The sequence below is a fragment of the Manacus vitellinus genome, unplaced genomic scaffold (genome assembly GCF_001715985.3).
Source record: "Manacus vitellinus isolate BGI_N305 unplaced genomic scaffold, ASM171598v3 scaffold_4_pilon, whole genome shotgun sequence".
In the NCBI taxonomy this organism is placed as follows: domain Eukaryota; kingdom Metazoa; phylum Chordata; class Aves; order Passeriformes; family Pipridae; genus Manacus; species Manacus vitellinus.
The window spans coordinates 42,980,365-42,993,146 of record NW_021940604.1 but is presented as its reverse complement, the minus strand read 5'-3'; positions in this window follow the sequence as shown (position 1 = coordinate 42,993,146).

Genomic DNA, 12,782 nt, shown 5'->3' with positions numbered 1-12,782 from the left:
AGGAGAGGCTGAGGGAGCTGGGGTTGTTCAGCCTGGAGAAGAGGAGGCTCAGGGGAGACCTCATCACTCTCTACAACTCCCTGAAAGGAGGTTGTAGCCAGGTGGGTGTTGGTCTCTTTTCCCAGGTAACTATCAGCAAGACAGGAGGTCATGGTCTCAAGTTGTGCCAGGGGAGGTTTAGGTTATAGCAACTGCAGTGGTAGTGGATCAAGGGTTGGACTTGATGATCTCGGAGGTCCCTTCTGACCCAGCAGATTCTATGATTCTATGATTCTATGGTCCATGTCATACTGAAAAGATTTAATGAAGACACAACTCACATTGGGGCACATAGTACAGGCTTTATCAGGTGGTTCTTCTTTAAAGAAAGGCACCCATATTTTGCCGCAGTGAGTTAAGATAAAACAAAATAAGCAACTGCTTTGATTTCACCAAAAATTAATGTACTGCCTCTTGATTGCTGTTGAAACAAATTGGTGATCTGTAAAAATTTCGGGATTCAGTTGGAGTAACTTCTAACAAAGACACTGTGGAACCTAGTCTTAATTCAGTCTGACAGCTAGCAATAGGCAATTGCCCCTATCACAGGCATGTGATTTGTTCATCCCTTTAGCCCATCAGTTCATTTCAAACAAACTCAACCTGTGTAAATCCTGTGGTGCAGTTTGTGCTGGGCCATTTCCATCTGTACCTGTCAGCAGCTCTAATCCTGTTTGCTGCTGGCTGCTTGAGGCAAACTTTTCTGTATATAGCTTTTATTTTGTCTCATTATGGGGGATGGACTCATCCTCTTCACCAAACTATTTTAGTGGTCTGTAGTACATCCTGTTATTAGACTCTCTTGAGTGTGACTTTACATCCCTTTGCAGCCCTCTCCCCATGTGTTAGCTGGCTCCCGGCTAACCTCCAGCTAGGGCTATACTTCTCGCATATATGATGCAAGCTGGGTAGTTCAAACAGGCCTACCATGCATGCTTTCTTTTCCACTCTGATAGGAAAATAAAACATAATGAAGGCAAGTCACAGCAGCTGTCTCCCCAGTGGCAATTTATAATGACTAGTTTAGAGCTATTCTTAGAGAGAAAAGACCAAAATGTCTTCTATAATATCTTCTGCATCTCTCCTTGTGTCCCAGTCACCTGAATGAGGGACCCTCAGTGTATTTCTCATCATTGTAATTCTTGTGCATTAGTAAACAGGGAATCGGATTCCCCAGATTAATTTTTAGTAAACTCAAAAAATCCAAATAAAACACCCCCACATAATAAAAATATTTGCTTTGAGGTTTCTAAGATGTTCAGGTGTTCTGAAGTCTCATTTTCCAACTTTCCCTTGCAACAGAAAGAGTTAGAAATCTGTTTTTTTATATAATGAAAAGTGCGACTTTCATTTCAGGAACTGGAGCTTGAAGAAAAATACTATTATCAGGAGAAAAATAGCAACAGTGGGGGAGCTGACAACATCACTATCTCATGTGCATCTCAGGAGTCTGGCAATCACATCCCAGCTTCTTGTTCAGAAGAGTTTGCTGGTTGACCAGAACAGATCTTCAACCTCAGTGTAGCACCTGGTGGCTTGGCGAAACTCATTTAGCTTTATAAGTTCCATGGTCTAGAACCATGTATGTACTCCAAATAAAGCAACTAAATCCAGTCATTTTCAAACTCTGAACTGCAAGTCTTAATTTTTTGGTTTGTATGTACAAACTGGTTTAGGTCATAATCCTAGGAATAAACAGTTCTAAATCTATGAGGAAGAGAAAGTTATATTTGAAATGCAAATGCAAATACTGTTATTCTAACTCCCCCTAATGCAAATTCAGCCCCTGCAGTAAAACCCCATAGTTTCAATGCTGATGAAGAGAGTTTCTTCATTAATCACTGGCAATTATTCCCTCTAGAAGGATGTTGGTTCAGTGGCAAGAGAAGGTGACTGTCCAGCTTCTCCTGAACTCTCCTTTTCATGATAGCATAAATTTATTATCTCTGTCTAGCTCTTTCCTTATATACTTTAGTTCTAGGAAGTTCTTTACTGTGACCAAGCAAAATACTTTACCACTGCTGAATGATCGATTATGATCCTAAAAAACGTACATGCAGATTACTCATGGAAATGTGGGAGCTGACTTACTTGAAAATACACAAAAGTAGACTTTCTCTGCTTAGTGACTGTGCAGGTGAAGGAAACCAACAGAATGCAGGTAGTAGAGTTTTTTTTTTTATTATGCTGGGTACCTGTAGCTATTACTTTCACAGCTGAGGGTGCTCAGCTGTTCTGAAAATGAGCCCCAGAGCTTCTGCCCTGAGCAAGTTTTTATTGCTTTAGCTCTGATTGATGGGTTCAGGGAACTGGAGCCTAAAGATAAGTCTTTAATGGATCACTAAATTGTGACTGCCAAGCAAATTATTGTGTATGGGTTTTACAAATTGTGCTACCTAGAAGACAGCGTATTTCAGGAGTGAAATTTTATGCTGGAGGGAAAACAAAACAACAGCATTTTCTGTAGTGGTTTTAATGGCTGATTTGTTCAGAATGCTTACTTGCTGCTGTGTCCTCTCTTTGTTCAGTCAGTCCTCACTTCATCATCTCTCCTTTCTGCCATATACATGCCGGAGTTACTAACGTGACCATTTTACTACTCATATTATTTTGCAACTTTTAGATTTTTTTCTGACATTATCAACACTAAAAAGAGTACAGATAAATTACTTATCAAAAGGAATATTCACACACAGATGCCATATAAGGGAGTTATTCTTCTTTATGCGTATTTTGAACATATTTATGAAGAGGTAGCTTGGACACTACAGTTGTGGTCTCATCTTTTGTCACTGTCATCTTCATAAACATTTGATGTGCAATATTTAATGGCTTACTATGGCTTTTCTACAATGAGGTCACACTCATAAAAATAGTTTTAGCAGCATCTTCATAAGTCATTTATCTGGACTTGGAATCTCTTTTTATAGCAATATTAGTGTCCAGTACCTATTTTTGTGTGGAGCATGTGTTGAATTGCCTTTGACAAGGATTGGAAGCAACTTAGCCTAACAGCTGCAGTACCATCTTGGGTATTGCTTGTCTATGAATATAACAACAAACTTGGAAATAATGCATACCTAAAGAACTCACTGTCATTAACCTCTATGCTAACAGGTCTTTTTAAGTTCAGAGAATGGTCAAAGGTCTATTCAGTTTTGTGTGATTTATTCCTGAAGCAAACTTGTAGTCCTACGAATACACTGTTTCAGAGTTTAGAAAAATGGAAGGATTTGAGATTTGAATGAGAAAAGGCTGGTAAAAATGTGAAAACATAAAAGACAAATTTTTCTCAAAAGCATTAGGAAATGAACCTTTGGTAATAAAGAAAAAATTAGAAATTGTAAACTACTTTTCCATTTTGATATGAAATACAAAAGATGTATATGTAATGAAACAAATGACAAATTTTACTCTACAGGAAAACATGTGATAAGATTTTGGATTAAAAATGGACATTAAACTGACTTTAATTAGGTAGAGAAAGAGGAATATTTTGCTTCTGTACTTGAAAATACATCATTTTTGTGTCACTAATGGTAATGTGAGCTCGGATCAGAGAAAAAAAGCAAAATGTTACACAGTTAAATTTTGTTAAGCCAACAAAATACTGAAAAAAAATAACACACATTTTCAAGGGTAGTATAGTAGAGTTCTGGATACTTTAGATGACTTTTAATTTTATTTTACTTGGTTAAGTGTTTTGTGATTACTATAAAGCCCTCATAGCAATGAAAAGTACAGAGTGAACTGAGAGTCTGAAATGAAAATCATTAGTTTGCCTGGCATGTCTCCAAGGGAACACCAAGATACCAAGGTTTGCAATATATTATCCCTCAAATTATAACATTTGTGCATAACAGAAGAATAGTAAATCCCATTTATAGCCAAGAAAATTAATCAAACCTTATTGAATAAGCAGTGATGGACAAATACATCCTATATAGCTATTGTTTTACTTCTGTATATTGTGTTTTTATTAGTAAATGAGCTGGATCATGTTTGGTTTTCTGTGTCAAACCCCCACAATTATAAGATGTTGTTTTAACTGAGGAAAGGACTTTATAAAAGAAATGTGGTTTCATGTTGTTGCTGACAACAGGGAATAGTACCACACTTTGAAATCTCCCTGTCTTTCAAAAAATCTTCCTATGTTTGCTGTCTTCTGAGGTAGAATAAAGCATATTTTTGGTGCTGAGATTTCAGAATACCACCTCCTATTCCATAAGGGGTCCTCAAGCATTGATAAAGGAAGAAACTCTCTTGTTAGGCAGCCTTAGAGAGGTGAAAATGTTAGTGGTCTCTCACCAACAGATGCATCTGGCTATTGCAGCACTGACTTAGTCTAAGTTCTCCCCAGCTTCACATACAGTATATATAGACAGATGGAAGACTAAAAGTACATTTGAGTCAATTCTGGAGAGTGAAAACAAGAGAGGAAATTTTTTGTGAAATTGTAGTCCTTTGTTTTTCCCCCAAACTGTTTTAATGATGTTGTTGTCATTATAGCTTTAACACTGTTAGTACAGTCTCATTCCTGGAATGGACAGACAAGGTGTCTAAGTGCCTAGTCAGCAGATTATTTATATATCCTTCTGAGGACACATAAACTTGAAACATGACATGTATTGTGTGCACACCTGGCCTCTTCAGACAACAGGAAAGAAAGCAAAAATCCTAATAATGCTTATCTAGAAAACTGTAGAGTAATATTGAATGCAAATAATCCAGATGAAAGACTCATCTGAAGGAGGTATCTTGAAACCTGCTCCACATTCTCTGTCCTACAAGGAAGTTCAGACTTATATGAGAACTATTAACAAAGACAGAAGAGAAGGAGAGATGCAGAAGTGAAACCTCACAAAACGCAAGAGGAGGATAAGATGATGGTGATCACAAATGCCTTTTTTCAAATACAGCTAACACAGATTTTGCTGAAAGAAGGAAAATTATGCCAAGGAGGTCACACTCAAAAATTTTCAAAAGCAAGGGAAACAGTACCAAGATGGAGATCAAGCATGACATAGGATGAACAACATGACAAATCAGTGTTTGCATATAACATGATAGCATGGAATAAAATCAAAGAAAGCAAGAAAACTGTGCTTGTACCTTCCGAGAGGAGACATCATCTGGATGATAAGTAATGAGTAGGTTGACAGTAGACAGATCAGAGTTCCTGAGTAGATACAGGTGGCATATTCTTCCAAAATTTACCCTGTCCTGATCTCTTCAAAGTGACAAGTTTTTAATCCAGTGATTCCTTTGCTATTTTACATTCACCATCAAAAGAACAGGGAGAAGTTATGCACAATAAAATGTATAAGACTCTTGAAATTCTGATAGGACTGAGATTTAGTACTCATGGTGTTTATATCTTACAAACACAGGAGATAAAAATAATGTGATGCAATGCTAAAAAAAAGTTTTGAAATGTGCAGCTACAAGTCTAAAATTAAAGGTAGCAAAATATGTGCTGTGAGAAACTTTGTCATGGTGGTTAGAACATGTGATTGATAAATGTGATAGCAGAGACAAAAGACAAAACATGTAGATGAAATGCCACTGTTCACAAGCACATGATAATTTCTGTGGATCTTTTATAATATAATATTGTGTAACAAATTCCTACCTTCTGTTTCCTCAGAAGGCCAAGTTCTTTATGAACTACATAAAAGAGACTTTGTAGCCATCTGGGATAAATTGCACAAGCACACCTTTGAGGATTTTAAAAACAGATTGATCACATCTTCAGCAGTTCCACTTTATACTGTTTTCCAGTTCCCCAGGGATGATGCCATTCCTGTTGCACTGAGATGTCAGGGGAGCTCAGAGCACACTGTTTTAGGAAGACTGTGGGTATTGATAACCAACATTAATTCTGGTGATGCATTCCTGGTTAATATATGGTGTTTCAAGGATTTTGGTGAACTTTGGAGCAAGCTATTAAAAATATCATATTTGCATGTGGAGAAATTTTAAAAGAAAAAAAACAGGCTGCCCTTAGGATTTTATAAACTTCTTTAAGAGTTCAAATCTAAGACTGGAAGCTTGCTAGTTAGTAGTAACTGTTCCTGGCACTTGCTCATCTGAGGGTGCCCCAAAACACAAATTTGAAATGTGTAAGTGCAATCTAGTTTGTTCAGGAACAGTATCATGTCTGGGTAAATATTCTACATGAAAGGATCCTGTAGTTTTCACAGCAGCTCCAGGTCTGGGTAGACATATATTTTAAAAGGTGCTCTAAATTGGGAGGGGGAATGGAGCTAGGGGATTGGATTTTGGGGCTATCTCAAACCATGACAATAGCTCAGACCAATATCCCACCAGCACATACACACAAGAACAGTTAGCTATTTGGGGCATGCCCACTTGTTTCAGCTTGCACTGTTTTGCTGGAGTGCCCCTAGGATACTCAAAGCAGCAAGGTCTCATCCATCCAGTCACACACTAAGTGGCATTGAATATGGAGTATACAGGAGCATTTCCAGTGTGACTTCAGTATTGAAACTGTTCACCATGCCACCCCAGCAGCACCTCAGTGGCACTGTCACAGAATCACAGAATCACAGAATATGTTGAGTTGGAAGAGGCCCACAAGGATCACTGAGTCCAACCCTTAGCCCTGCACAGCAATATCCCCAAGAGTCACACCATGTGCCTGAGAGTATCATCCAAACGCGTCTTGAACTCTTGCACTGCTGTGACCAGTTCCCTGGAGAGCCTGTTTCAGTGCCGAACCATCCTCTGAGTGAAGAACCTTTTTCTAATATCTGACCTAAAACCCCTGACACATCTTCAGACCATTCCCTCAGGTTCTGTCACTGGTCACCACAGAGAAGGGATCAATGCCAGTCTCTCTTCTTCCCCTATAAGGAAGTTGTAGACTGCAATGAGGTCTCCCCTCAGTCTCTTCTCCAGGCTTAACAGGCCAAGTGACCTCAGCTGCTCCTCATACGGCTTTCCCTCCAGGGCCTTCACCATCTTTGTTGACCTCCTTTGGAAGCTCTCCAATAGCTTAACATCTTTCTTATATTGCAGTGACCAAAACTGCACACAATTTTGGGGAGGCTTCAAGGTGAGACTTCCCCAGTGCGGAGTGGAGCAGGACAATCTCCTCCCTCGATGGCTGGCGATGCTTTGCGTGATACCCCTCAGGACATGGTTGGCCCTCCTGGCCAGATTCAACTTGCCATCGACCAGGACCCCCAGGTCCCTTTTGCTGGCACTGCTTTCCAGCATCTCATTCCCCAGCCCGTGTGTGTGTCTACAGATGCCCCATTTCATGTGCAGAATCCGGCACTTTTCCTTGTTGAACTTCATGTTGTTGGTGATTGCCCAGTCCTCTAATTTGTTGAGGTCTCTCTGCAGGGCCTCCCTGCCTTCGAGGGAGCCAACAGCTCCTTCCACTTTTGTGTCATCTGCAAACTTTCTTAGTATCCCTTCCAGTCCTTCATCCAAGTAATTTATGAAGATGTTGAAGAGTACAGGGCCCAAGATAGAGCCCTGTGGAACCCCAATAGTGACAGGTCACCAGTCTGATGTTACCCCATTCACTGTTACTCTCTGTGCTTGACTTGTGAGCCAATTGCTCACCCACCACATGATGTGTTTATCAAGTTATGTGCTGGACATTTTGTCCAGAAAGATCCTGTGAGGGATGATACTGAGACCTTTCCTGAAATCCAAAAAGATTACATGAACTGGTTTCCCTTGATGAACCAGATGAGCTACCTTGTTAAAAAAGGAAATCAGGTTGGATAAGAAGGACTTTCCTCTATGAAGCTGTGCTGGCTGTGACCAATTACTGTGTTGTCTTTCAGGTATTTTTCAATACTTCCCAAAATACTCTTCTCTCCTTGCCACTGAAAGATCCACTTCTGAAAAGGACAATACTTGGATTCTTTTGCTCAACTGATGTGTTGCATATGCTGAGGTGCCTATAGACATCAAGCTGGGGATGTGATCAGCTCTACATATTGCAGAACTGGGGGAGTGAAATGGTCACAGCACCAAACCTGACAGAGTTCAAGAAGCGTTTGGCCAATGCTCTCAGGCATACAGTGTGACTCTCGGGGGTGGTCCTGTGCAGGGCTAAGGGTTGGCCTCAGTGATTCTTGTGTGTCCTTTCCAACTGAGCATATTCTGTGATTGAGAAGGTCCAGTGTTGTCCACCTCCAAAGAGAAAGTCAAATTGCTCTGAACCACATTTTCTGTCAAATACTTATAGCTGGGCTAGCCAGTGCCTGCCCAGAAGTCAGCTATTTCTATGCAAGGTTGGGCAACATCTCCTGCCTCAGAATCCTGTCAGCACTGCAACCTGCATGAAGTATTAAATAAGTGACTGGATTTTCTCAGCCAAGGCAATATTCTGTATCCCAGTAAATTCCTGTGTTGAATTGACTTCTGTGTGTTTGCATACAGGTGGTGAGCAATTAGAAATGGTTACTATTCTCCTGCCTTGCCTTTTGCCAATGAAGAAATCTGATCTCAAGAGCATCAGGAGGCAATTTGTTAATAGAACAGACATGGGCATTAAGTCTGTGTGTGTGGTTGTTCATATCCTGCACAGTGGGCTGCTTTAGTTTCTGTGCTGCGTACTGGGCACACAGAGGCCTATGAATGAACAATTAGTCACTCAGCTTTGAAGATGTTAGCTTTAGCTTGGTTGGTTTGGTCTCTCCATCTGCACAGCACACAGACTTTCCAATGAGGTAGATCCACAGTAACAGGTTATTTGTACACTGGGCTATTTTTGAATGACATTTGATAAGCTAAACCCCCATCATCTTCTGTTCAGAGTTTAGTAACATTCAGAATTGAAAGAGCTTATGTACTATGCTAAAAAATCCTACTTTATGTACTTATGAAGTATGGAAGTAAATTTTCAAGAGAACCAAACATCTGAAAATCAACTGTTCTTTTTTCAGGAAAAATAATTACATAAATCCATATATATGTAAAGAGAGAGAGAGTGCACAAGTGAAAGTGACAGGGATGATGTATTTCAGCCCGAGATCATAATGGATTTAATAGAGTTAAATATTTATAGACTGTTAATAGAGAAGGTCAAAATTGGTGTTACTGGAAAGTATAGAGAAAGGCACCTGGAAGTGTATCTAAGTACTGAGGTAGGTGACCTGCTTTTGGAAGATGAAGACTACCTGGAAACACTGAATCCCAAGACCCTCCCACAAGTTATTAATGTGATTTTCTTTCATGTAAACCTTATGGAAAATTTTCTGCATTTAAGACAAAAAGTTTAAAAATTTACAGAAAGCCCCTAGACAACTGTGTATAAAGTATCACAGACACTTTTGAAATGCTACCAAACATCCTTGTATAGTTGGCAGTTTCAAATGTCAGATCTTTGCTAGTCCATCACATTTTGAAGCTGGGAATCTCTTGATCAGCTCTGTTGTTCAAACAGTGAATGATTTAATTTTGAGAGTTTGAAAATAAATGAAATCGGTCTTTAGATAAGACTGAATACATGTCTTTGCACTTAGCAGAATCACATTCTGCTGCTAAACAGGTTGTCTGTCTTGGCTGTGCAATGGCCTTTTATCCTGTTCTCTTTTCATTAACAATCAATTAGATCTTTTGCTTTTAATGGAATTAGCATGGTAGTTGATTTTGGGAATGATGAAGAAGAACCCAGTCAAGAAGAAGGTCAGGCAACACATTGGTAAAGAAATAAATTTCAATCTGCTTTTTTGGGGGTATTATTTCATTAGAAAAGACTGCAGTGTATCCTGGTCGATTCCAAGTGTGAACTGGGATCTTCTCTTAGAGGTTAGAAATTCTCCTTTGATGTCCAGTTGTTAATTTCTAGCAGAGTTGCCAGAGTTGCCACTATCTGTGTTTGTGTTTCCTGGCTAGGAAGCTTGCCCTTCCTATTCTAATGTTAGCTCTCAGCAGGCAGAACTCTTGGGATTACCTCCCTTTGGTGTAAATTCCTTTCGCTTTTTTTTTCTAAGGCAAAATAATGCTACTTGCCCTGTGAGTAGAGTGAAGTTCACTTCTGTACAGCTCTACTTTCAGCTGGATGAAATTGAAGTGTTGGTTAAGGCTTAGAAACCTAATGTTTCCCATTGCCTGGACTCTTCATTTCTCTGCTTTTGATTTGTATTTTTGTAGGTGGGTTTAGGTGATGTTGGGAAAATCACTTGAATATCTCTGAAAATCCACCACCAGTGTAGCTGCAACTTTCTCTTGGTAGTGAGCTATAAAAGCATCAAGCTACGGCTGACTGCCTAGTTCTGGGCAATTTTTTTGTACTTTAACTATTTGCCTTAAAAAAAGAGATTTTTTCTTCCTCATGGAATGGCAATCTGAGATAATTTAGAAAAGATGATAAGTATATTAAAAATGTAAGATATTCTTCTATTCTGCTATTATTATAAAATTTTGATTTTCTTTTGAAAGTGATGGATGTCCTGATTACTAATAGCCTTTAAAAGACTGTTACTAGCTTATGAAAATAAGGAATATAGTTAATAATCAATATAATGATGAAACAGATTGTCTGAATTTATCCCATGTTCCCATAGGAAATTTCTCTCTCATTTACTATCCAAAATAATTACATGTCGTGTATATTATTAAAGAACTTCTGTTCTTCTGCTGTTAAAGGTGGCTTTTACCTAGACAATACTCACTTCTAGTGCTTTTTATTTTATGTTTGAAAATTTAACTAAACTGTGTATATGATTAAAGATGATTATGTGAGTTCCTAAGAACAAGTACATATGTTTCCTTTAGTGAATTTTGTAATTTTTTTCCTTCAATTTACAGGATCTAAGGGAGAAATGTGGTTACTGTGAATCACATGAAACAGTTATAAATATCTACATAGAGTACTCTCTGCCCTTGCAGCTGGAAATGTCTGAAGAAGAATGTGAGTAAACTTTGTCACTTCAATGCCAGTTACAAAACTTTGGGTGTCAGTAAGCAAAACCTATTTTTTACAGCATGATTCTAGAAATTATTTTTTTCTCTTTTTGCAACTAGAAGTTTTAAAACAACTAGGAAAAAAAGGACGAGTTTAGTTCTAATGAGCCACTGCTTTTTTTGACATTAAAAAAGAGAAATAGACTTCATACCTCTCTAGTTGAGAAACACTAGATGCACAGATGGGGACAGAGATGATTCTCTTTGATAGGATACACGGCTGGCATGAAGGTAAGAGAGAATTTTGAGATTTGAGGTCTAAATTTATTCAGTAAGTACACTTTGGTTGCTTATTTGGCATAACTGTATAATGTGAATCAGAACACTTTGAGCTTGTTTGAAACTTGGGGAAGCTGCAGACTTTTATGGTGGGATTTAATTCAAAACAAACCCCCTACATTTAGTTGTCTACAAACCCTCCAGTTGCCTAAACTCCTTCTGTGTGTAGATTCTGGAGTGGGATTCAGCTACTTTGCTATAGCAACTGGTGCTACTTAATTGTGTGAGATTTACTGCCTGGGCTTGAGCAGAATCTCCAGGAGATAAAGATCCCTTGTGAGTCCTACATCATGTCCTGTGCAAGTGTCTTGGAAGTCCTGTGGCATCTTGGACACACTGTATTGTTAGTAGCTGGATCCTGCTCCCAGGCAAGGGAGGCTGAAGAGTCATTCGCTTCATCCAAAAGTGGATACACAAGCCACCATTTAAATTCATGTCTCTCTTATACATCTTGTACAATATTGCCAGTCAGTGTAGATATTGGACATGGAAATAAGGATCTGTGGGCATGGGAAACTGTATTGATGCCCTTGTGGCTGGTAGGCTAATGTCTCTACAGGCAATTTTAATTGTATTGGCTAATTCCGTGGACTAGTGGGGAAATTTAGACAGCAAGGGTGCCTATAGACGTCTGAATCAGGTGTCTGTAGTTAAGGGCAAACAGAATCCTAGGTATTTGATTTGTTGAAAGGCCAGAATCTGGACTGCAGTTGCTAATACACCAAAGCTCCAAGAAAGCTTGACCTCATATTTAGACTCACGTATTGGAAAATCTGTTCACTTCGGGGGAAAGAGATAACATTCTTAAAAATGTGGTAATATCCTTCCTATCAAAATGTATTTTTGCATTCTGGAGTTTTAATATGCTTGTTTCTAACACTTCTTTTCAGAAAGGACATATCAATTCTCTACTTCTGGTTTATTTGCTGGCAAAAGTCAGGCTGCATGAGTAGAATAATTATGAAAGGTGAGCTACACAGTGGAAAAAACAATCTTGGGAAAAAATATTCCTAACGCCTTTATTTTCTTTTCTTCCTAAAAAGTTTTGCAGATGCTTAATATATGAAAGATGAAGCATTAGACCAGAGCTCCACTGAACTGCAAGTTCTCTTTCAGGTAGAAAAATTACTTAGCAAATACATGCAAAGAAAGAAGAGACAGGAAAAAATGCACCACTTCACAGACAAACAGGTTAGTAGAGCTGTATTTTGTTTCCCATTAAGGAACAAAAATTTGAAATTAAGGGGACTGTGGAAAGACAATGTAGGAGAGTAAGAGAAGAGCTTTAACATGGAAACAAAAGGCTTGACTCAATGCACAGTTACCAGTGATTTCATTCTGTATTCCATCATACATCATCACATGTTTCTATCAGGTTTTGTTATTTGTAATGAAGTTTTGTTTCCTTGTAGTTTGAATCATCATTGAGAAGAAACCATTGGCTGGTCCTTGAAATATTTAGAAGAAATATGTCACTTGGGTTTGGAGAAATTATCAAGAATCTAATTCTT